Source organism: Nannospalax galili, unplaced genomic scaffold (genome assembly GCF_000622305.1).
Source record: "Nannospalax galili isolate Female #2095 unplaced genomic scaffold, S.galili_v1.0 scaffold95, whole genome shotgun sequence".
Taxonomy (NCBI): domain Eukaryota; kingdom Metazoa; phylum Chordata; class Mammalia; order Rodentia; family Spalacidae; genus Nannospalax; species Nannospalax galili.
This window is the reverse complement of record NW_008342393.1, coordinates 818559-842218: the sequence shown is the minus strand read 5'-3', so window position 1 is coordinate 842218 and position 23660 is coordinate 818559.

Below are 23660 nucleotides of genomic sequence, written 5' to 3'. Positions count from 1 at the left end.
AAGGTGTGTGCCACCACGCCCAGCTCAGCTCTTACAATCTTTCTGCCCTCTCTTCTGCAATGGTCCCTGAGCCCTGGGGGGATGGATTTTAATATAGGAGTCCTGTCCAAGGACCCACACTCTGCAGACTTATTCTGTGTTTTGGCCATTTTTGTGGCCCTTTGTGTTCCTGGCCCTCTGTTGCATGAGGGAGCTTCACTGATGAGAGTTGAAAGATGCATTAGTGTTCTCTTCATCCCTTATTCTATGTTCCCTGAGTTTTAGGTGTAGATGTTGCATCCTAGATGTGCCACTTAGGCTTGGGCAATTCACAGAGAATCTCTGTGTGTGACCAGTCATAATAATCTCTGTAATAATCTGTCTGTTGAAAAAAGAAGCTACATTGATGGGTGATGACTGGGATACTTGTTTATAAGGATTTGGTGCTAGGAGCTACAAATGAGGGAGAACATACATCTTTTGTTTTTCTGAGTCTGTTTTACTTCACTTAGTATAACAGTTGCTAGATCCATTTACCTTCAAATTTCATTATTTCATCTTTCTTTACTGCCGAGTAGAACTCTATTGTGTAAATTACCACATTTTCATTAACCACTCGTCAGTTGAGGGACGCTTAGGTTGTTTCCATTTCTTAGCTATTGTGAAAAGAGCAACAACAAATATGGTTGTACAAGTATTTCTGCAATAGGATGAGTCCTTTGGGTATATGCCAAGGAGTGGTATAACCAGGTCATATGGTAGGTTCATGTTTAGTTTTTTAAGAGTTCTCCACACTGCTTTCCATAGGGGTTGCATGAGTTTGCAATCCCACTAGCAGGGAATGAGTGGTCCCCTTTCTCCACATCCTTGCCAGTATGGTATCATTTTTCTTGATCTTAGCCAGTCTGACTGGGGTAAGATGAAATCTTAAGGTGGTTTTAGCCAGGCATGGTGGTACATGCCTTTAATCCCAGCACTTGGGAGGCAGAGGCAGGCAGATCTCTGTGAGTTCAAGGCTAGCCTGGTCTACATAGTGAGTTCCAGGCCAGCTGGGGCTACAGAGGGACCCTGTCTCAAAAAGACCAAAAAAAAAGTGTTTTAATTTGCATTTCCCCAATTACTAACAATGTTGATCACTTTTTAAGATGTTTCTTAGCCATCTTTATTTCTTCCTTTTGAGAGCTCTTTTTAGAGCTTTAGCTTATCTTTAATTGGGTCATTTGTTTTGATTTTTTTTTTGAGTTCTTTATATAGTCTGGATGTTAACCCTCTGTCAGATGTGCCACTGGTGAAGATTTTTTCCCACTCTGTGGGTTTTCTCTTCACTTTCTTGTTTCTTTTAATTGCTGTACAGAAGCTTTTTAGTTCAATGAGGTCCCACTTATTGATTGCTGATCATAATTCCTGAGCAATTTCTGTCTCTGTTAGAAAATCCTTTCCTACACCTATATCTTGTAGGTTACTGCCAATATTTTCTTCTAACAGTTTCAGGCTTCTTCTAACAGTTTGAGGCTTTTAATCCATTTGGAGTTAATGTTTGAGCAAGGTGAAGGATAAGGATCTAGTTTCATTCTTCTACAGGTGGAGATCCAGTTTTGCCAGTACCATTTGTTGAAGATGCTGTCTTTTCTCCATTGTGTGTTCTTGACACCTTTGTCAAATAGCAGGTGACTGAAATTGCAGGTACTTAGGTTTGGGTCTTCAATGATATTCCATTGATCTACACACAGAATTTTTAAGAATTTTTAAGAAAAGATTGAACAGGACATGTAACTCAGTAGAAGAGGGTATGCCTGGCAAAATACCTCCAGGTATTTTGTCATGGTGACACCGAAATAACTAACACATGGGTATTTTGGTATAGCAATCACAGTGAGCTAAGACATCAGGAACATGTGGCTCAGAGACAGGAGACCACGAAGATGAGAAACTAAACACTGGGCAGTGGCCAGGCTAGAAGTTAGTCCTGAGGGTCAGGGGAGTAGAGGGTGGGGTACCCTGCCAGGTATGGTTCTGCCAAGGGCAGGGAAGAGAAAACACTGAAGAGGCTTGGTTGAGGAAGTGAGACCTTCTTGAAGACAAAGTTAATATAATACAGAAGAGCCGGGCATGGTGGTGCACGCCTTTAATCCCAGCACTCGGGAGGCAGAGGCAGGTGGATCTCTGTAAGTTTGAGGCCAGCCTGGTCTACATAGTGAGTGTCAGGCCACCAGCTGGGACTACAGGGAGACCCTGCCTCAAAAAGACCAAAAACCCACCTCCAGCATAATCAATTGTGAACATCAATTTGATAATGTTTAACTATGTGCCAGTTGCTTCTTTCTACCTAAAGCAAGGTTTTGGTAGACCACTCTCTAAACCACATAAAGTAAAAAAGATTTTTAACTGCCTTTTTTCTATAAGGTTTTCCTGGGAACTTATAAAGCACAGTGTATACATGGGTAATATTAACTTATCACATTATCTTATGTGTGTAATTTAGATTCCATGTTCTTTTCATAAGATGATGCTGCACAGTACTCTCTTCTGAGTCAAACAACTACCATCTTACGATCTTCATGACTTCAGCTGTGTCTACTAGCAAAAGATCATCACAATTGGTCTTGTTGACTCAATATTTTTTTCATTTAGGGAGGGGTAAGTGTGGTCATTGGACCCTCACCTGAGTATCTAGCCACTCTTCCCAGCCAACTGTATGTAATTTGGCCCTAATCACACATGGTCTCTTGGATTTGGGGAGGACTAAAGTATATAATCTGGGGAAGGCTAGGAGGAGAAGGCCTGATCCATGCTGGATAAAGGCTTTCCAGTGTAAATACTGTCAGGTCACCCATACACCTCACTAACCCCTCAGTAATCTCTGTAAGTAAACTCAGTAAATTCATTGGTTCCCCAGGAAAACTTTAATGTAATCAAACATTGGTTTGTCACTAGAACTTTAGAAGGAGGTAAGCCTTGCTTAGTAGCCCCAGGAAGAGAATTATCACAACAGATGGAAAATTTATTTCTTAATGTTATTATGTCTCATGGTTATTAAGAAAGAAATGGAGGGGCTGGAGAGATGGCTCAGCAGTTAAGAGCACTGACTGCTCTTGCAGAGGACCTGGGTTCGATTCCCAGCACCCAAATGGCAGCTCTGAACCACCGTCCTTAACTCCAATTCCAGGGAAATCTGAAACCCTCTTCTGACCTCTGTGGAATTGCACAACATGGGTGCACTTACATGCAGGCATAACACTCATACTCATAAAATAAAAAATAAATAAAATATTTTTAAAAAGATGTTAGTTGCAGGGGGCATGGTGGCGCACACCTGTAGTCCCAGCACTTGGGAGGCAGAGGCAGGCTGATCTCTGTGAGTTCAAGGCCAGCCTGGTCTACATAGTAAGTTCCAGGACAGCTGGGGCTACAGGGAGACCCTGCTTCAAAAAGACCAAAAAAAAGAAAGAAAAAGATGTTAGTTGCAGCTAACAACTGTCCATAACTCCAGTTCCAGGGGATCCGACAGCCTCTTCTGTCCTCCGCGGGCATTGCACAACTTGGGTGCATTTAACCTACATGCAGGCAATACATGCATACATATAAAATAAAAATAATAAATTTAAAAAAATTTAAAAAGATGTTATAAAAAAGATGTTATAAGGATATGAGAATGGAGAAATTTTATTAAGACAGATTTATGTATGAAAATTATGATGGCTGGATATTTCCAGAATAGACAGAAAAAATGAGAACGCCTAAGCAAGTGATGAAGGCTTATGTAGGTTTGTTATGGTATAACAAGGATAACACAAAGATAATATATAGATAATCTGAAAATTTCTAAGGTTATAGCTTAGTCAACTAGTCTAAGGAACAAAATACATCTAGTCAAGATTTACTTAAGGATGTTTGGGTTTTGCCCAAGCTTTATCTACATAGCACATGGTAATTAAAAGTACCAGATTGGTGTAACTAACCTTCTTGGGTGTTTAACAGCCATACTTTGAGGTATATACTAATCTGGTCAGAGAGACTTAAAGGACAGTTCTTGTTCCTTACCCTCCAAGGTCACGTAAGTTCCAGGGGACTGTGGAGCATCTCTCAAAATGTCCTGTAATGGTGGTAAGTCACCTGTCCTCTTGTTCAGGGAGGCCGTGGAGACGCCACTAGATGGACCTGAAACAGTGTCCAGTCTACAAAGAGGAGTGAAGCCAGCCATGGTCAAGCAGGACCTTTGACTTAACATAGATGGAACTGGTAAAAGAAAGGCCTAAGGGTCTCCTCCCAAGCCCATGGGACCCCCTGAGGAACAGATCCCCAAACAACCTACAGTAAAAGTAAATTAGTTTATCTGGGCCAACTGTATGCTCTTAAACACCCAAAAGGTAGGTATAACCAAAGATTAAAATGATCAATATATTTCTTTAAGAGTTCAAGGGATTGTATTTCCCAGATACTAGACTTAAGTTCTTATGTTATTTAGACAATTATCTCTCACTGATGATTGTGTTCCTAATAAGACAGTGCTACTCAGATGTAAGACTTCAAATCTTGGTGTGGAATAATGTAGTGCCCACATGCAGCTGAGTGAGACAACCCACTATTGGCCTAAAATGATGGCTAAATTTGTTTTCTCTCCCTATCTAGAAGCCTTTGAGAGGGAACTGACACTGATTCTAGCCACTCCAACAGTTATCAAAGTGCCTGATAAATTCTGAGTCCATCACTCTTGTGTGCAGCATTGGCAGACAAAAGAAAAACGAGGAGGAACCCAATAATGGATGCTTCTGGAAGCTCTCATCAAGGAATTCCAATGAACTTTAATTTGAACATTTGAAATTTGCCCTGTTCTTTTTTCTGGTTCCCTGTCTAGAACTTGTAATGCTAACTACTCTTGCCTTTACTTCTCCTTCACATCTCCTAGGCAGTAGTCAAGGACTTTCTTTTCTCCCTATAGTTAAGAGTTATGCAATTTGGGAGTCTTTTAGATAGATCCACTGAAGGGTACCCCAATTGCCTCACCCTGTGTCCTTGTTCAGCATAGAAGAAGCCAGAGAGGTCTGCATCCCGATTCCCTATCAGCAATTTGGGTACCCTCTCAGAGGACAGTGCGATTAGGAATAGGAGGTAGGAACTGGCTAGGCAGTTAGTGTAAAAAAGAATCCCAAGAAAAGTAGCCAGTGTCTTGGCTAAAAGTCAAAATGTCCTTGGGCCTTTTAGCAACATACTCTGTTCTAAAGGCAAAAAATGTCAAAGGTATTTGGGAGCTCTTATCTAATCCCTAAAAGAGTTTAGGATTACCTCTTCAGAGGGGAGAATGTTAGAGTAGCAAAAAGCCCCATAAATTTAACTGGTCCAGACTATAAAATGTCTAGTCTCTCTGTTGGAGGACTCACTTTTCCAGTCTCACTGGTCAGTTACCTGGTGATAGACCCACTCCTAGGAAGGCAGGTTTACCTTAAGTTATACCAAATAGACAGGCGGAATACCTGGTGTATTAATGAGGTAGCGAATTTTTCCTCCCTGGAACTAGTGCAGCTCTCCACAGAAATTCCAGACCAGCCACAGTCATGTAGGTCTCTGTCCGCTTTCCTGAATTTTTCAGGAAAGCATAATTTCTCCTTTTCTTCTTCAGCCTTTCTTACTAAACTTGCTTTCTTTAAGGCTTTGGGCTGCCCCTAGCACCTTGTATTTCTTCACTTTTTCTCTAAAGCGTCCTTCTCCCAGCCATGTGGTTGCGAGTCAGCTCTAAACCTGCATGGCTTCCCATGGTGTTCTAGTTTGTTCTTCATTGCTGTGACAAAATACTCTGACCACTACCAACTTCGGGAGGAAAGGGTTTATTCAGCTTACATCTCCCAGGTGACAGTTCATCAGGGAGCCCAAGGTAGGAACTCAGGGCAGGAACCTGGAGGCAGGAGCTGGAGCACAGGCCATGGAGGAACACTGCTTACTGGCTTGCTCCCCTGGCCCCTGCTCAGCCTGCTTTCTTATGCAACACAGGCCCACCTGCCCAGGGGTGGCCCCACCCACAGTGGGCTGGGCCCTCCCACATCACTCATCAAGAAGATGCCCCTCAGACATGGCCACAGGCCAGTCCAATAGAGGCAATTCCCCAATTGTGGCTCCCTCAACCCAGGTGTGTCAAGTTGACACTAAAGCTATCCAGCACACATGGCTTTCTTTCCTTCTTCCCACCATTCACCTCCTCAAGGCAGCTGCCAAGATTACCAGCTCGCCTGCCTGGATGATTTTTTTTTTTTTTTAAGATTCTAATAAAATTGTAAAAGCTTAAAAAAAAAAAGGCCAAAAAGATATATAATGTAATGTGCGTATGTGTGTGTGTGTGTCAATTCCCCAATTGTGGCTCCTGTTTGTATGTATGTGTGTGTATGTATGTGTGTGTGTATGTGTGTGTGTATGTGTGTGTATGTATGTGTGTGTGTGTATGTGTGTGTATGTGTGTGTGTGTGTGTGTGTGTGTGTGTGCATAATACAGAAGATCCTGGTGCCAAGGATTCTTCAAGAGGAAGAATTTGAACTTGACTCATCTCTCTCTCTCTCTCTCTCTCTCTCTCTCTCTCTCTCTCCTCTTTCTGTGCTAGGGATCAAACCCAGGGCCTTGGAAATGCCGGGCGGGCAGTATACCACTGAGCCTTTGTTGCTGTTCCTCATTTGAAGAGCAACATGATTAAAGTGATTCCCTTAGAAGGTGCATGAAGGAGAACTTGGCTCTAAGAAAAACTGGGACTCTCTGCATGTCAGTGAGCCAATCACAGAGGCAGCTGGACACAGCCCAGGCCATCAGAGCACCTGCATTTAGCATGGGGCCAGGTGTGGAACACAAGCATTGTGCAGAGAGGTGAGGGCAGAGGGAGCTGGCCGTAGGCCAGGCTTCTTGGAAGCAGAGACTTTTTGCTGTCGTCTGAGGGACACAGAGAGTTGGACTAGCAATGACAGAGGTTGAATGTCTTCAATGAATAAGGGACTGGAGATGTGGCTTAGTTGGTAGAGTACTTGCTAGAATGCAGAAGCCCTAAGTTCAGGCTGTAGCACCACATAAAACCAGGCATGGTGGCGCACACCTGTGATCTCAGCACTTGGGAGGTCAAGGCAATAGAATCAGGAGTTCAAGGTCATCCTCTGCTACATAGTGAGCTTGGCTTCGCTACTTGACATCCTGTCCCCCCAAAAAAAACAAAAAAAAAACAAAACAAAAAACCACAGAACTCAACAGAGAAACATCCTGAACATAAAAAATGATGACATTTGCTCAGCAAAGCAAGTGACTTCATGGAAACCCTGCTGGGCTGGCAGTCCACATGGTGACCTCAGAAAATTGTTTCTTTCCCAGGTCTCTGGGCCCACAGCCAGATGACAGGCAGTGAGGAAGGAAAGCCGACTGTGGGGTGTGGGCTGTGAGGTTGGCAAGGCAGGGACAAGCTGAGTGCTCAGTTGGACGCTTTCCAAGATGGACCAGAGGATGCTTTGCCAACTGAGGGACACATTCATAGACATATGCTTATGACTTTTTCCTTTCAAACATTTTCCTGTTTCAAAAATCATACATGTATGTAGTAAAACACTTAAAAACCATAGAACTTAAAACTTAAAATCATAGAACTATCTAATGTAGACTATAAGATTCTCAGTAAACTAGTGTTAATAATTTAGAGTCCTCCAGATTTATTTATGTAAACACTAATTTATATCTATTTTAATAGAGCATATATACTTTTCATATTTATTGACTGATTTAGTGACAGGGTCTCACATAACCCAGCTGGCCTGAAACTCCATATATAACTGAAGATGACCTTGAATTGATGGTTTTCCTGCTTCTACCTGCCAAATGCTGGGATTGCAGGTATGTGCTGCCAGATCTGATTTAGCATGCATGATATTTATTTACTTATTTATTTTTATGTATGTGTATGAGTGTATTGCCTGCATGTATGTTAGTGCACCTGTGTCATGCAGTGCCCACAGAGGCCAGAAGAGGGCATTGGATGCCCTGGAACTAGAGTTACAAATGGTTGTTAGCCGCCATGTGGGTGCTGGGAATCGAACCCAAGTCTTCTTCAAAAGCAGCTGAGCCATCTCTCCAGTCCCAGCATGCATAATTTTTAAACATTTATTTTATTTAGTTATGGATATATACAGACATGAATGCAGGTGCCCATGGAGGTGGCTAGAGTTATAGTTGAGTCTCCCAACACAGGTGTTAGGAACTGAACTCAGGTCCTCTGAAAGAGTGGTACTCTCAACCACTGAGCCATCTCTCTAGCCCAGTGTGCATTTTGTTGTTTGAAACACGGTCTCATTATATATGTAGCACAGGCTACATAAGTTCATGATCATCCTGCCTCAGTCTCCTTGGTCCTGAAATTACGGGCATGTGTCTTGACAACCACTTTAAAAAGAGTCTTAGGCTGGCTTTGAACTTGTTATATAGTCAAGAATAACCCTGAACTTCTGATCCTCCTGCCTGTACTTTGGAGTGCTGGGATTACAAGTGTGTGCCCCTACACCCAGTTTTATGCAATACTGTGCACCAAACCCAGGGCTTGGTGCACACTGTGCAAGCACTCTACCAGCTGAGCTACATCACCAGCTCCTTTAGGGCCATTTCTGAGGGTAGAACAAGCTGGCAGAAGTCTGTTGAGGATAGGAACATCTGAGCAGTCCTATCAGCTGCTTGCCCTGCTTCATGTTTGTAAGATGTGCTACCAAACAGTGGTAGGATGCACACTCTTTAAGTGCACGTGGGTCATTCACCACAGTGATCCACATTCTGGATCAAAAAACAAAACGGCAAATCATCTGGGCATGGTGGCACAAGCTTTTAATCCCAGCACTCAGGAGGCAGAGGCAAGCAGATCTCTGTGAGTTTGAGGCCAGTCTGTTCTACATAGTGAGTTCCAGGCCAGTCAGGGCTACACAGTGAGACTGTTTAAAAAAAATCTTGTGGGGAGGGGCTGCAGATAGAAGAGTTCACAGCAGGATGGGCCCAGAGTGGAAGTGGGATTTAAACCTAGGTCCTCAGAACTGAACTTCAAAGAGGAGAACCGAGCTTCATCCAGGATGGGAGAACCTCTGGATTCCCAGGACGCCCCTGCCCTGGGTCCCCATGACCAACAACTGGTGTTGTACCCCATCCACTGGACCCCAAAAAGACCACCGAGGACCCAACACACCAAAATGCAAAAGCAAAGGTTTATGGTTTATTCAGGCTTAAGCTCGGGCTCTCAGACCTCACCAACTCAACGGATCCCTGCTGAGAGCCCAGAGTAAGGGAGAGTGGAGCCTTTTATAGGTTTTAGACAAAGGGGCGGGGAGATACCGAAGATACATTTTGCGCGCGCGCCAACATAATTTTAAACTGATTGGACGTATAAGATGCAGCCCTGGAAGTTTCTTATTGGTAGGTGCTATTCTCAGGACTGTGGAATGTGCTGACTGTTACCTGTGGGGCCAGGAGTCTCTGTTTTTACCTTATAGGGCAGTTTTTATGCTCGGGCTTGCTTAATCTAGTTTCCTAGAAGGGGGGTGGGGAATAGCAGGCGGAGGTCAGGGCATGCCAGGGTATGTCTAGGCATGTCTAAAGCAGCAGCCAAGCATTTTACAGAAGCTAAAAGAGCAATTAGTGGGGGTCTGGAGGGATTGGGGGGTAGCAGGTGAATGAAGAGGGTCTCAGGGTTCTACACTGGGAGCAGCAGTGGCAGCTGGAGGAACATTTCAAGATGGAACCCTACCCTGAGCATGAGGCTTGCAAGGCTCTGGCAGCCAGGTTGAGCTTGAAGGAGGAGCAAGTTGAGACGTGATTCATCCAGCACATGCTCCAGCAAAAGCTGAGGCCCCTCCGCCAGGTTTAGCTCCATGCACCATGGGTGGCCCTACTACTGCTATAGGCAAAGCTGGTGGTCCAGGATCACTCCCATCAACCCAGCAGAGTCCTCGCCTAGCCATGAGCACAGCTCATGATTCTACCCAGAAAGCTAGGCCCAGTGGGGCCAGAGCCCCTGCCCTCCCCAAGATCCACCGGGCTCTAGGAAACACTGGCCACAGACTCTGCCTCTACTGCCACGCCTGGGTACCAAAATGCCGATAATGGGGCCCAGTTCAGTAATTTTTGCCTGTCTATGCTGACCTCCCAATCAGCTAGAGATGGCAATTGCAATTTTTAAAATTTTCTCCCAGAAATGTCACCTGCAGCCCAAGTTAGCCATCAATTCAGTATGTAGCCAGAGGGTGACTTTGAACTCCTGTTTCTAGCCTTCAAAGGGCTGTTTTCTGGTTTGTTTGTTTTTTTATTCTTTTTGTTATTTGATAATAAAATGAGATACCCCCCCACACACAAAACAAAATCTTGCCAGGCGTGGTGGCACAGGCCTTTAATCCCAGCATTTGGGAGGCAGAAGCAGGCAGATCTCAGGGAATTCAAGGCCAGCCTGGTCTACATAGTGAGTTCCAGGACAGCTGGGGCTACAGGGAGACCCTGTCTCAAAAAGACCAAAAAAAGAAAAAAAAAGTGAGTAATGCTATAAACATGTGTCCCAAACTCAACAATTTTGAGAAAATTAATAAATTCCTTGAAAACTACAAACTGTCAAACCCAAAAAGAAACAGAGAAAGAAAAGCGAAAGAGAGAAAAGACATCCAGTTTTTTCTCAGTTTAGTAGGCTGGAAATCACTGCTCTACCCTAACAAGTAACCAAACGGTTTAAAAAACTAACTCTTCCTAGATCTGTCAGAGAAGTAAGATTTCAAGGGAAATCCCTGCCAGGAAAGAGGAGAGAAACCCACAGATTCAAAGAATCCCAAAACCCTGGATAGAAACTGCAGGAACATCCTCCACCCAGCTCTGAGGAGGAAAACAGGAAGTATAACTGAGAATTGCAGGAGGCTCCCTGTGGGAGAGTTGGAAGCATAAAAACCCCAGGAAGCCAGTTCAGAGAGGAGACCCCCCCACCCCACTTCTGTGGGTTTTCCCCCAAGAGCTCTACCAAGTCTTCCCCCTGTATCAGTGAAAACTCCCCTCCTACTTCTGGTCAGAAACTGTCTTCAGATATGCCAGAATATTCTGTTCTTCATAAGGCCTGCAGGTAAGAGAAACTATTTCCTCAGTGTTTATCTGCCTGGGTTATATTAGAGGCAAACCCAACTGGGGTTCAAGCCTTCCATGCATGGGAAGGCAACTCAAGTCCAGACCGCAGTCATCTCATCCCACCTAAGGAGAACAGAAAGCCAGAAGCTCAGGTGGAGGTCACTGGAGAAAGGCACCAGCTCACTAGAGCTGAGACCTAACCATGAGACTATAGAATGGTGGCTCACCCACCATGACTCCCCATTACATTACATAATGCCTATTATAACACCTCCTTTCACCCAGTACACCATGTCCATCACTCTATAAAAAATAAACCACATGTGATAATCTCAGCTGTTCAGAAGGCCAAGTTAGGAGGTTCACTGGAACCCAAAACAGGAGACCAGATGCTTCTCTGAAAAAAAAAACTTTTTTTTTTTTGGTCATTTTGAGACAGAGTCTCCCTGTAGCTCCAGCTGCCCTGGAATTCACTGTGTAGACCAGGCTGGTCTCACAGATCCACCAGTCTCTGCCTCCCAGGTGTTAGGATGAAAGGTGCATGCCACCACACCCTGCAAAAAAAAAAAAAAAAAATTTTTTTTTGTCTTTTTTGAGACAGGGTCTCCTTGTAGCCCCAGCTGTCCTGGAACTCACTATGTAGACCAGGCTGGCCTCGAACTCACAAAGATCCACCTGCCTCTGCCTCCCAAGTGCTGGGATTAAAGGTGTGCATCACCACACCCGGCAAAAAAACAATTTTTTAATGAAAATAAAACCTATGATTGGGGTAGAGAGATGACTCAGCCGTTAAGGACACTGGCTGCTCTTGCAAAGGACCCAGGTTTGATTCCCAGCACCAACATGGAGGCCAACAACCATCTATAACTCCAGTTCCAGGGGATCCGACATCCTCTTCTGACCCTCTCAGTCTCTGCATGACATGACTACACTGATCTACACACAAGCAATACATGCATACACATAAAATAAAATAAAATAAATTTTAAACTATGATTAAGTGGAGTATAGTGGTGCATACCTCTAATGCTAGCCCGTGTGAAACAGAGGCAGGTGGATCTCTGTGAGTATAAGGCCAGCTTGGTCTACCTAGTAAGTTCAAGGCCAGTCAGGGCTATGTAGTGAGACCCTGTCTCAAAAAACGAAACAAACAAAAAATACAAAACTATGATTAATATGCAAAGGGCCTTAATGGTGAAGTTGAAATGTGCAGGAATAGAAAACTAATGTAAGCAGAAGTGGGAATTCTGAGAAAGAGCTAGAACAAGGGCTGGGGAAATGCTCACCTGGTACAGTGCTTGCCCTGCAAGTAAGCTCGAATCCCCAGAATCCAAGCAAAACTGGAAGTGGTAGCTCAGCAATCTATAATCCCAGCTCTCCTACAGGAAGATGGGAGGTGGAAATTGGAGAATTCCTGGAAGCATGTGGTCTAACTAGCCTGGTGTACAGCGGAGAAAACACAAGAGACTTTGTCTTAAAGAAGGTGGAGGGTGAGGACTGACAGCTCTGACCCCCCACATGTACAAAGAGGAAAAAGAATATTTTTAATTTTTAATTTTTTTTTTTGGTCTTTTTGAGACAGGGTTTCCCTGTAGCCCAAGCTGTCCTGGAACTCACTATGTAGACCAGGCTGGCCTTGAACTCACAGAGATCTGCCTGTCTCTGCCTCCCAAGTGCTGGGACTACAGGCGTGCGCCACCACGCCCAGCAATTTTTTTTATTTATGTGTATGTATGTATGTATGTATGTATGTGCCTGCTTGTTTGTATGTACACCATGTGTGCAGGTGCTGAGGAGGCCAGAAGAGGGTGTTGGAGCCCCAGGAAATGGAGCTTAAATTTTTTTTTAGCCAGGCGTGGTGGCGCACGCCTTTAGTCCCATCACTTGGGAGGCAGAGGCAGGCGGATCTCTGTGAGTTCAAGACCAACCTGGTTAATAGAGCAAGTTCCAAGCCAGCCAGGGCTACATAGTAAGACCCTATCTCAAAAAAAAAAAGTTGTGAACAAAACACGAGGTTGACTTCTGTCCTCCATAGGTGTCTGTACCCATTATGGGCCTGCACACATACCCACACACCACATGTACACATTTTTTTAAAAAATAGATAAAAATAATAAATATAAGACAATATCTGACTTCTCTTTGGAAACTACAAGCAGAGTAGTAGAGGGTAGAGTGAAATATTTACAGTATCAAAAAGCCAGGCATGGTGACACACACCTGCAGTCATGTCTTCTGAGGAGGTTAATGTGGGAAGAACCCTAGAGCCAGTGAGTTTTAAGACCACCTTAGACAACATAGTGAGATTCTGTCTCAGAAGGAACAAATGTTGAGAGAAAAAAGCCCATCAACCTAGAATTTTGTACCCTACATATTATTTTCAAAAGTGAAAGACAAGGACTTCTCAGATAAAGAAAAATGGAGGGAATTTGTTGGCAGCATACCTGCCTCAAAAAAAGATAAAGCCAAGAACCAAGAACCAGGCAACAAACAGAAAATGGAAACAGTGAAAAACTGTGGTAGATTTTGCCCCAATATACCAATTCAAAAGAAGAGATCAGAGTAGGAAAAAAAAAAAGCAAGACCCAAATACATGTGTCTACAAGAAATCCACTTTTTTTTTTTTGGTCTTTTTTGAGACAGTCTCCCTGTAGTCCCAGCTGACCTGGAACTCGCTATGTAGACCAGGCTGGCCTTGAACTCACAGAGATCCGGCTACCCCCTACCTCCTGCATGCTGGGATTAAAAGCATACACCACTTTAGGCTGGGCATGGTGGTACATGCCTTTAATCCCAGCACTTGGGAGGCAGAGGCAGGCGGATCTCTGTGAGTTCAAGGCCAGCCTGGTCTACATAGCGAGTTCCAGGTCAGCTGGGGCTACAGGGAGATCCTGTCTCAAAAAAAAAACAAAAAAAAAGGATGAACCATGCTAACAGTAATAAAAAGTTGTAGAAGGCAGGGAGAGAAAGGGGCAGGTAAGATGGCTCAGTGGATAAAGAGGTTTACCGCCAAGCCTGAGCTCCATCCCTGGGACCCACATGGCAGGGATGACTGACTCTCATAAACTGTCCACTGACCTCCATACAGCCACTGTGGCACACACTCACACACCCCAAACAAATAAACAAATACAATTTAAATATTTTTATTGAAGTTTTGAGAATTCCATGCAATGTATTGGGGGTGGAGAGAGAGACAGGTTCTCTCTGTAGCCCAAGCTGACCTAGAACTCACTATGCAAACCAGGCTAGCCTTGGTGCCACAGAGATCTGCCTCCCAAGTGCTGGGATTAAAAGCATGCACCACCACACCTGGCTTAAATGATGTATTTTGATAATCAGACCCCCCTCCCCAACTACACCCTGCTTCCTTACTACTCCTACCTGATTTCTTTTGTTTTGTTTTGTTTTTGTTTTGTTTTGTGACAGGGTTTCCTACTGGCCTGGACCTTGCTCTGTAGACCTGCCTCTGCTGGGATTAAAGGCCTGTGCCACCACGCCTGGCAAGAAGCTTCCCATTCCCCATTCCATTAACACTTCCTACTCCATTACTCCTGTATATCACTGCATTCTATCTCCCCTTCCATGTAGCCTCCCCCTGTTGCCCATTACTGGTTTCCTGACCTCTATGGGTTTTCCAATTGCAAAATTCGTATCTGGAGATTCAAAGCTAGCATCCACTTATGAGAGAGATGTAACAAACGTCCATTTGTCTTTCTGGGTCTGGGTTACCTCACTCAAGATGATGTTTCCACTTCTATACATTTACCTTAAAATTTAATAATTTTTTCTTAACAACTGAATAATATTCTATAAACGTACCATACTTTTATTATCCATTCATCTGTTGATGGGCATCTGGTTGTTTCCATTTCCTGGCTACTGTGACTAGAACAGCAACGAACAAGGATGAGCAGGTCTCTTTGTAGTAGGGTACAGTCTTTTGGGTGTATGCCCAAGAATGACATGGCTGGATCGTGCAGTCGATCTATTTCTAGTTTTTTGAGGAATTTCCACACTGATTTGCATAATGCCTGCACCAGTTGGCACTCCCACCAGCAATGAATAATGTTCCTCTTTCCTCAAATCTTCACCAGCTCTGCTTTTACACAGCAAATAATTGTCATAGAACAGAGTTATAGCAAAGAAATTTATCAGGGATAAAGAGGGACATTACATAATAATAAAGGGGTCAATATACCAAGAAAACACAAAGATCCTGAATGTAAGAATCCTGAATGTAGAGGCTGGAGAGATGGTTAAACAGTTTAGAGCACTGGCTGCTCTTGTAGAGGACCTGGGTTAGATTCCCGGTACCCATATTCCCAACAACCATCCATAACTCCAGTTCCAGTGGATCCGATGCCCTCTTCATTCAAACACATAAAATAATAAAATATATATATTTTTTTAATCTAAAAAAGGCCAGGCGTGGTGGTGCACACCTTCAATCCCAGCACTTGGGAGGCAGAGGCAGGTGGATCTTTGTGAATTCGAGGCCAGCCTGGTCTACATAGTGAGTTCCAGGACAGCTGGGGCTACAGGAAGACCCTGTCTCAAAAAGACAAAAAAGAAAAAGAATCCCGGTATGTGTGCCTAACAGCAGAGCAGCAAAGAATGTGAGGCAGAATCCGACAGCACCCCAAGGAGCAACACATGAATCTCTTGCTATACTTTGAGATATAGTTATACCTATATCAAATGGACAGATTCAACAGACAGAAAATCTGTGCAGACACAGCACCATCAATAAAGTGAATGGCTCAGCAGGTAAAGGCACCTGCTGCCAAGCCCAACAACCTGAGTTCAACAACCAGAGCCCACAAGGTGGAGGGAGAGAACTCTTAAAAGTTGTCCTTGGGGGCTGGAGAGATGGCTCAGCTGTTAAGAGCACTGACTGCTCTTGCAGAGGACCCAGGTTTGATTCCCAGCACCCACATGGTGGCTACAAACCGTCCTAACTCCAGTTCCAGGGGAATCCAAAGCCCTCTTCTGACCGCGGCATTGCACAACACAGGTGCACTCACATACATGCAGGCAATACATTCATACACAGAAAATTTAAAAAGAAAAAAGTTGTCCTTGATTGCCACACATGCACACGAGTGCACAGGCATAAACACAGGTACACACACACACACAACCCACATATAAATGTAATAAAAAATTCTAAAATAGGGCTGGAGATGTGGCTCAGCAGTTAAGAGCACCAGTAGCTCTTACAGAGGACCTGGGTTCAATTCCCAGCACCCACATGAAGACTAACAACCATCTTTAACGCCAGTTCCAGGGGAATCTGACGCCCTCTTCTGACCTCCTCAGGCATTGCATGACATGGGTGCACTTACATACATGCAGGCAATATACTCATACACATAAAATTTTTTTAAATTTTTTAAATTTTAAAATAATAAATGATATAACTGACATTCATAGACTACTTCATCCAACAATGGCAGGTTACATCTCCTTAGATTTACAAGAAATACCAACACAGGCCATATTCATAAACTGAACTACAGAGCATACTTTAACAATTAAAAAACATATACCATCTACTGTCAGACCACAATGGAATTTATCCATAGTTCAATTTCAGAAAGATAGTTGGAAAATCCCAAAGTACTTGGAGATTAAATAACACATATCTATACTGAGTGTGGTGGCCCATGCCAGGAGGCTAAGACAAGGGGATCACAAGTTTGAGGCCCAGGCTACATATCAAGATTTTGTCTCAAAGAACAAAGATAAATACTTTTTAATAACATATGAGTCAAAAATAAACCTCAAGAGAAAGTGATGTAAGTGACTATGAAACTGCAACTATCAAAAATGTCATATACTGGCTGGACGTGGTGGCACACACATCTTTAATCCCAGCACTCTGGAGGCAGAGGTAGGGGAGTCTTTGTGAGTTTGAGGCTAACTTCATCTGCATAATGAGTTCTAAGCTCCAGGGAGATCCTGTCTCAAAACAAAAAGTCAGACAAAACAAAAAATGGTGCTGACAGGAATTTACTGCACCAAATGCATATGTATGTGTGTGTATTTATATATATATAATTTTTTATTTTTTTTTCTTTTTGAGACAGGCTCTCCCTGTAGCCCCAGCTGGCCTAGAACTCACTATGTAGACCAGGCAGGCCTTGAACTCACAGAGATCTGCCTGCCTCAGCCTCTTGAGTACTGGAACTAAAGGCATGGGCCACCACACTCTGGGATCTATTTATTTCTTCTTACATTTTATTTGTTTATTTTTTTTATTTATTGTGTGTGTGCATGAATGCACACAGATATAAGCATGTGTATTTACAAGCATGTCACAGTGTACATGTGGAGGTCAGAAAACAACTGACCTTTCATGGTGCAGGTCCTGGTGATCAAACTTTGGTTGTCAGGCTTGGCAGTAAGCACCTTTATCTGCTGAGCTATCTGGCTGGCCTATCTTAGGTTTATTTTTATTTTAAAAGTTACTGTCTCAGCTCTAGAGTGGTGGTGCATACCTTTAATCCTAGCACTCAGGCAGAGGCAGGTTGATCTCTATGAGTTCAAGGCCAGCCTGGTCTACACAGAGAGTTCCAGGTCAGCCAGAACTACATAGGCTATAAAACAAAACAAAACAAAAGTTACTATCTGGAAACTAAGTGCAAATTAGGAAACAGTACAGCTGGGACAATAGGCTAGGAAGGAGGCAGGTTTGAGTAATATACAGAAAAGGTTTAGTTGGCTGGAAACAGAGTTCTAAGAAGTACTTTAGAGAGCAAGGAAAAGAAAAGCAACTTGGGTTTTAACTCATTTATACACTGGTCAGCAGTTCTAGAAAATGCAGTGGTGTGTATTTTTGCACATAGCAGTATTTGCTGACGAAAATTTTGTTACATGACTTTGGTTTCATTTGCCCTTACATGTGATTTAATCATTGTATCTTGTCACCATCTTAGCTAACCTTTGGATTTTGGCTATGGCAACCCTAAACTTGTCAATTACTGAAGCTAAAAACTGGAAGTCTCTAGCCAGCCATGGCGATTCATACCTGTAATCTCAGGACTGCGAAGGCTGAGGCCAGAGGCTAGGCGTTCAAGGCCAGCCTCGGCTACCTAGTGAGTTTCATGCCAGTTTTGATTACAGTGAGAGACTCTGTCTGAGATGCAAAAAACATAAAGTCTGGAAGTGGGGCATTGAGATGGCTCAGCAGGTAAAAGTGCTTGTCATCAAGCTGGATAACCCGAATTCTGATCCCGGGACCCATGTGGTAGGAAAAGAGAACTGACTCCTGTCTGCCAGGAAGGACTACTCAGACTCACAAAAACTTCTGAATCGGGGAAATCTATTTAGCTGGCCAGCACTCTCTGAGCCAATTTAGGGAGTATGGCCCTAACTGGGAGGAGACGGGATAAAGGTAAAGTTCAAAAGATAAAATCCCTGGTACAAGATTTAAGCTTTTACAATTTTATTAGAATTTTAAAGAAAAATCCTCAGAGCGGCAGGGAAGCTGGTAATCTTGGCAGCTACCTTGAGGAGGAGAATGGAGGGGAGAAGGAAAGAAGCCATGATGCCATGCAGGGTTAGCGCCTGCACGAGGGGCAGTAGTGTGGCTGAGTAGCAACCATGTGGCTGGGAGAAGGAAACTAGAGAAAGTAAAGAAATACAAGATGCAGGGGCAACCCAAAGCCTTAAAGAAAGTCCATTTGGAAAAGGGATATTGCCGGGCATGGTGGCACACACCTTTAATCCCAGCACTCGGGAGGCAGAGGCAAGGGGATCTCTGTGAGTTTGAGGCCAGCCTGGTCTACATAGGGAGTTCCAGGCCAGCTGGGGCTACAGGGAGACCCTGTTTCGAAAAGAAAAAAAAAAAAAAAAGACTACATGACAGAGGGGCTGGTCCAGAAGTTCTGTGAAGTTCTGTACTGAGACAGGATTCCAGGCAGGAAAACTTCACTATCTCGTTAACTCACTAGGTACTCCACCCATCTATTTAGCATGACTTAAGGTGAACCTGCCTTCCTGGGGGTGGTCCTATGACCAGATGATTGACCAGTGAAACTGGAAAAGTGGGTCTTTTAACAGACTAAGTTTTTTTTGTTTTGTTTTGTTTTTTTTGGGGGGGTCTTTTTGAGACAGAGTCTCCCTGTAGCCCCAGTTGACCTGAAACTCACTATGTAGACCAGGCTGGCCTTGAACTCACAGAGATCCACCTGCCTCTGCCTCCCAAGTGCTCAGATTAAAGGCATGGGCCATCACACCTATCCACAGACTAGATTTTATAGTCTTGACCAGTTAAATTTATGGCACTATTACATGCCAGTTGTCCTCTGACCTCCACATGTGCACCATGGCATCCCCTGAACACACATACACTGCCCCCATACACATATAAATGGCAATAATTTTTTTTCAAACCTGGAAGTTTTGGGGGCTGGGGAGATGGCTCAGTGGTTAAGAGCACTGGCTGATCTTGCAGAGGACTCAGGTTTGATTCCCAGCACCCACATGGCAGATAACAACCATCTGTAACTCCACTTCCAGGGGCTCTGACACCCTCTTCTGACCTCTACAGGCACTGCATGAAACAGATGCACCTACCTACATGCAGGTAATACATTCATATACATAAAATTAAAAAAAAAATTTTTGTCTTTTTGAGACAGGGTTTCCCTGTAGCCCCAGCTGACCTGGAACTCCCTATGTAGACCAGGCTGGCCTCAAACTTACAGAGATCCACCTGCCTCTGCCTCCCAAGTGCTGGGATTAAAGGCATGAGCCACCATACCTGGCTAAAATATTTTTTAAAACCTGGAAGTTTAGTGTGGTGGCACACGCCTTTAATCCCAGCAACCTGGAGGCAGACCAAAAATAAACCAAAACAAAACAAAACAAAAAAAACCTGGAAGTTTTTTTGTTTTTGTTTTTGTTTTTGTTTTTGTTTTGGTCTTTTTGAGACAGGGTCTCCCTGTAGCCCCAGCTGGCCTGGAACTCACTATGTAGACCAGGCTGGCCTTGAACTCACAGAGATCCACCTGCCTCTGCCTCCCGAGTGCTGGGATAAAAGGTGTGCACCACAGTTTTTAAAAACAAGAGTGCTTAAAATTGTCTTTAACTTGTGTTTTATGCTGTTTTATCTTTCTCTGCAACTGTCCTCAAATTAAGGATACAAAAATAAACAAAACACTACTGCTAAGCATACCCTAAGCATATCCTAAGCATACTGAAACTTCAAAAAATCAAAAATAAAGAAAAATCTTTTTTTTTTTTTTTTTTTTTTTTTTTGGTCTTTTTGAGACAGGGTCTCCCTGTAACCCCCTGACCTGGAACTTACTATGTAGACCAGGCTGCCCTTGAACTCACAGAGATCAGCCAGCCTCTGCCTCCCCAGTGTTGGGATTAAAGGCATGTGCCACCATACCTGGCTACCTGTATAGTTTTTATTTAGTATCTTTCTTCAAATATATTACAATAAGCTTTTTTTTATATTTGGAAACAAAATATAGTGGCTCTAGTGGAAAGAACATAACATAATTTTTATCTTAAAGGACAAGAAAATGTTTAATGTTGAGACTACTCAGTGGCAGTTCCTTGCATCTGGCTATTTCTGAAACTATAGCAAGATTTTAAAAAGCCAATCTAAGCATAGTATGGTGGAGCACACCTTTAACCCATCACTGGAGAGGCAGAGGCAGGTGGATCTCTGTGATTCTGAGGCCAGCATGATCTACATAGAAGTTCCAGGCCAGCCAGAGCCACACAGTGAGACCCTATCTAAAAAATAAAGAAAATCTTAGGTAAGCAGAAAATAAATAATAAAAATTAGAGCAAAAATAAAAGAAATTAAAAATGGAAAACAGTAGGGAGGATGAACAAATCAAAAGCTAGTTCTTTGAAAAGATCAGGTCTAGTGAGATGGCTCAATGGATAAGGCATTTGCTACCAAGCCTGGAGACCTGAGTTCCCAGAACCCACATGATGGGATGAGAGAACCTGCAAGTTGTCCTTTGACCTCCACATGTACACCATAGTGTGCTCTCCCCCCCCCTTTCTCTCTCTGTCTGTCTCTGTCTCTGTCTCTCTCTCTCTCTCACACACTCACACACACACACACACACACACACACACACACACACACACACATACACACACAGAGAGAAATAAATAAATGGATATTGGGTGTGGTGGCGTATGCCTTTGATCCCAACACTCAGAAGGCAAAGGCAAGCAGCAGGGCTACAGGAAGACAGACCCTGTCTCAAAACAACAAATAATAAATAAATAAATGTTTATTTAAATAAAAGAAAATTTTATTATTTAAATAAAAGAAAAATGTTGATAAAATTAACCAACCTCTACTCTAGCAGACAGAGAGAGAGAGAGAGAGAGAGAGAGAGAGAGAGAGAGAGAGAGATCTTGTGCAGTCCTGATTGCCAGCTTGGGACTGGTAGAGCATATTTCTGGGTGTGTCTGTGAGGACATTTCTAGGAAAGATTGTCAGGTAGAAGAGCAGGTGATAAGACTTGCCCTTGAATGTGGGTGGTACTGTCCAATAAGCTGACAACCCAAATGGAATAAAGCAGAAGAGGACTTCAGCCAGTGTGTGCACACACCGTTCGTCCCACGCTGCTTCCCTGAGCGCTGCCTAAGGGACCCAGCTGGATTTCCACCCCATCCTCATCCTGTTTATCTTTAAGGACAAGATGCCCCCTTTTCAAATGGACTATCCAAAATGTGTTAGATTTAAGATGACAACTGCCAGACTCACAGGTAGACAGCCTCTAATTCGTGATAATCCCATCTGCATGCTATATGGCAGCCCCCCTATAGTGCCATGACAGTCGACATGACAGAGATGACTAGAAAGAACCATAAAAAGAGCAAAAAAAAGTGGGGAGCTACACAGATGGCTCAGCGGTTAAGAGCACTTGCTGCTTTTCCAGAAGACCTCAGTTTGGTTCCCAGCACCCATGTTAGGCAGCTCACAACTGCCTATAACTCCAGCTCCAGGAGATCTGATGCCCTCTTCTGGCCTCTGAGGGAACCTGCACACACATGTCATACACTCACACAGACATACACATGCACATTTTAAAAAAAGAGTCGGTGTGGTAGCATGCACCTTTAATCCCAGCACTTGGGAGGCAGAGGCAGGCAGATCTCTGTGAGATCAAGCTCAGCCTGGTCTACATAAAGATCAGAAGAGGGCATCAGAGTCCCTAGAACTAGAATTATAGATGGTTGTTAAGTGCCACATGGGTGTGGGATACTGAACCCAGTTCCTCTGAAAGAGTAGCCAGTGCTCTTAACTGCTGAGTCATCCTCTCCAGCCCCAAATGCTTTTTAATTTTTGGAGAAATTACATTTATTTCATTCAGGAGGCAGAGGCAGAGGTGGGAGGATCTTTGTGAGTTCAAGTTCAGCCTTGTCTACATAGCAAGTACCAGGCCATGCAGGGCTACATGGTGAGACTCTGTCTTTAAAATAGATGATAGATAGGTGATAGACAGATGATAGATAGATAGATAGATAGATAGATGATAGATAGATAGATAGATAGATAGATAGATAGATAGATAGATAGAGGTATAGATATTATAGATATATATTCATTGTGTGTGTGTGTGTTTACACAAGCATGTCATGGCACAAGTGTGACGATCAGAGGACAATTTCAGGAGGCTCCTGGAGATTAGATTGTCAGCAGGTGCTGAACCATTCCACCAGTCCATGATTAATTCTTAAAACAGGGAGAGATATTAATTTAATGGGCTTCACTTTTTATTATATTTATTTACTTGGAGGCATACGCATGCCACAGTGTGCTTGTGTAGGTTAGAGAATTATTCAGTAGTTGGTTCTCTCCTATCATGTGGACTTCAGTGTCCTAGCCTTGGCAGTAAGTACCTTTACCCATTAAATCATCTCACTGACCCCAAACTTTTACCTTCTCACCTTTTTGATTTCTCTAGGCTTTCATGTAAGTCCTTTCCAATGATGTTTAGGTTAAGTTTTGTGTCTTTGAGACAAACATTTTCTACTTTGTTTCCACTAAGAGCCACACGTTTGGGAATACAAATTTCTGAGTAAGGACTCAACAGTGCTATGGAATTAATCAGTAGTCCACCTTTAAAACCTGGCAAACGATGACTCTAAATGCAAGCTATAAAATCTTTGGGCTTTTTGCTTACTTTTAGGCATGGCTGTTTGTATGTGTGTATTGTATGTTAGAGCTACATGCGCGCTTATGTTTGTATATTATTTGCATGGTTCCAAGTTAGGTTATTAATAAGTGAGTCCTCATATAAATTAAAACTGTTAAATTTGGCTAGCTGGATGTGGTGGCGCATGCCTTTAATCTCAGCACTCAGGAGGCAGAGGCAGGCAGATGTCTGTGAGTTTGAGGCCAGCCTGGTTTACATAGTGAGTTCTAGGCCATCTGGGGCTACAGGGAGACCCCACCTCAAAAAAGACCAAAAAGGGGCTGGAGGCTCAGTGGTTAAGAACACTGGTTGTTCTTGCAGAACACCAGGGTTTGAATCCTAGCACCCACATGGCAGCTAACAACTGTCCATAACTCCAATTCCAGGAGATCCGACAGCCTCTTCTG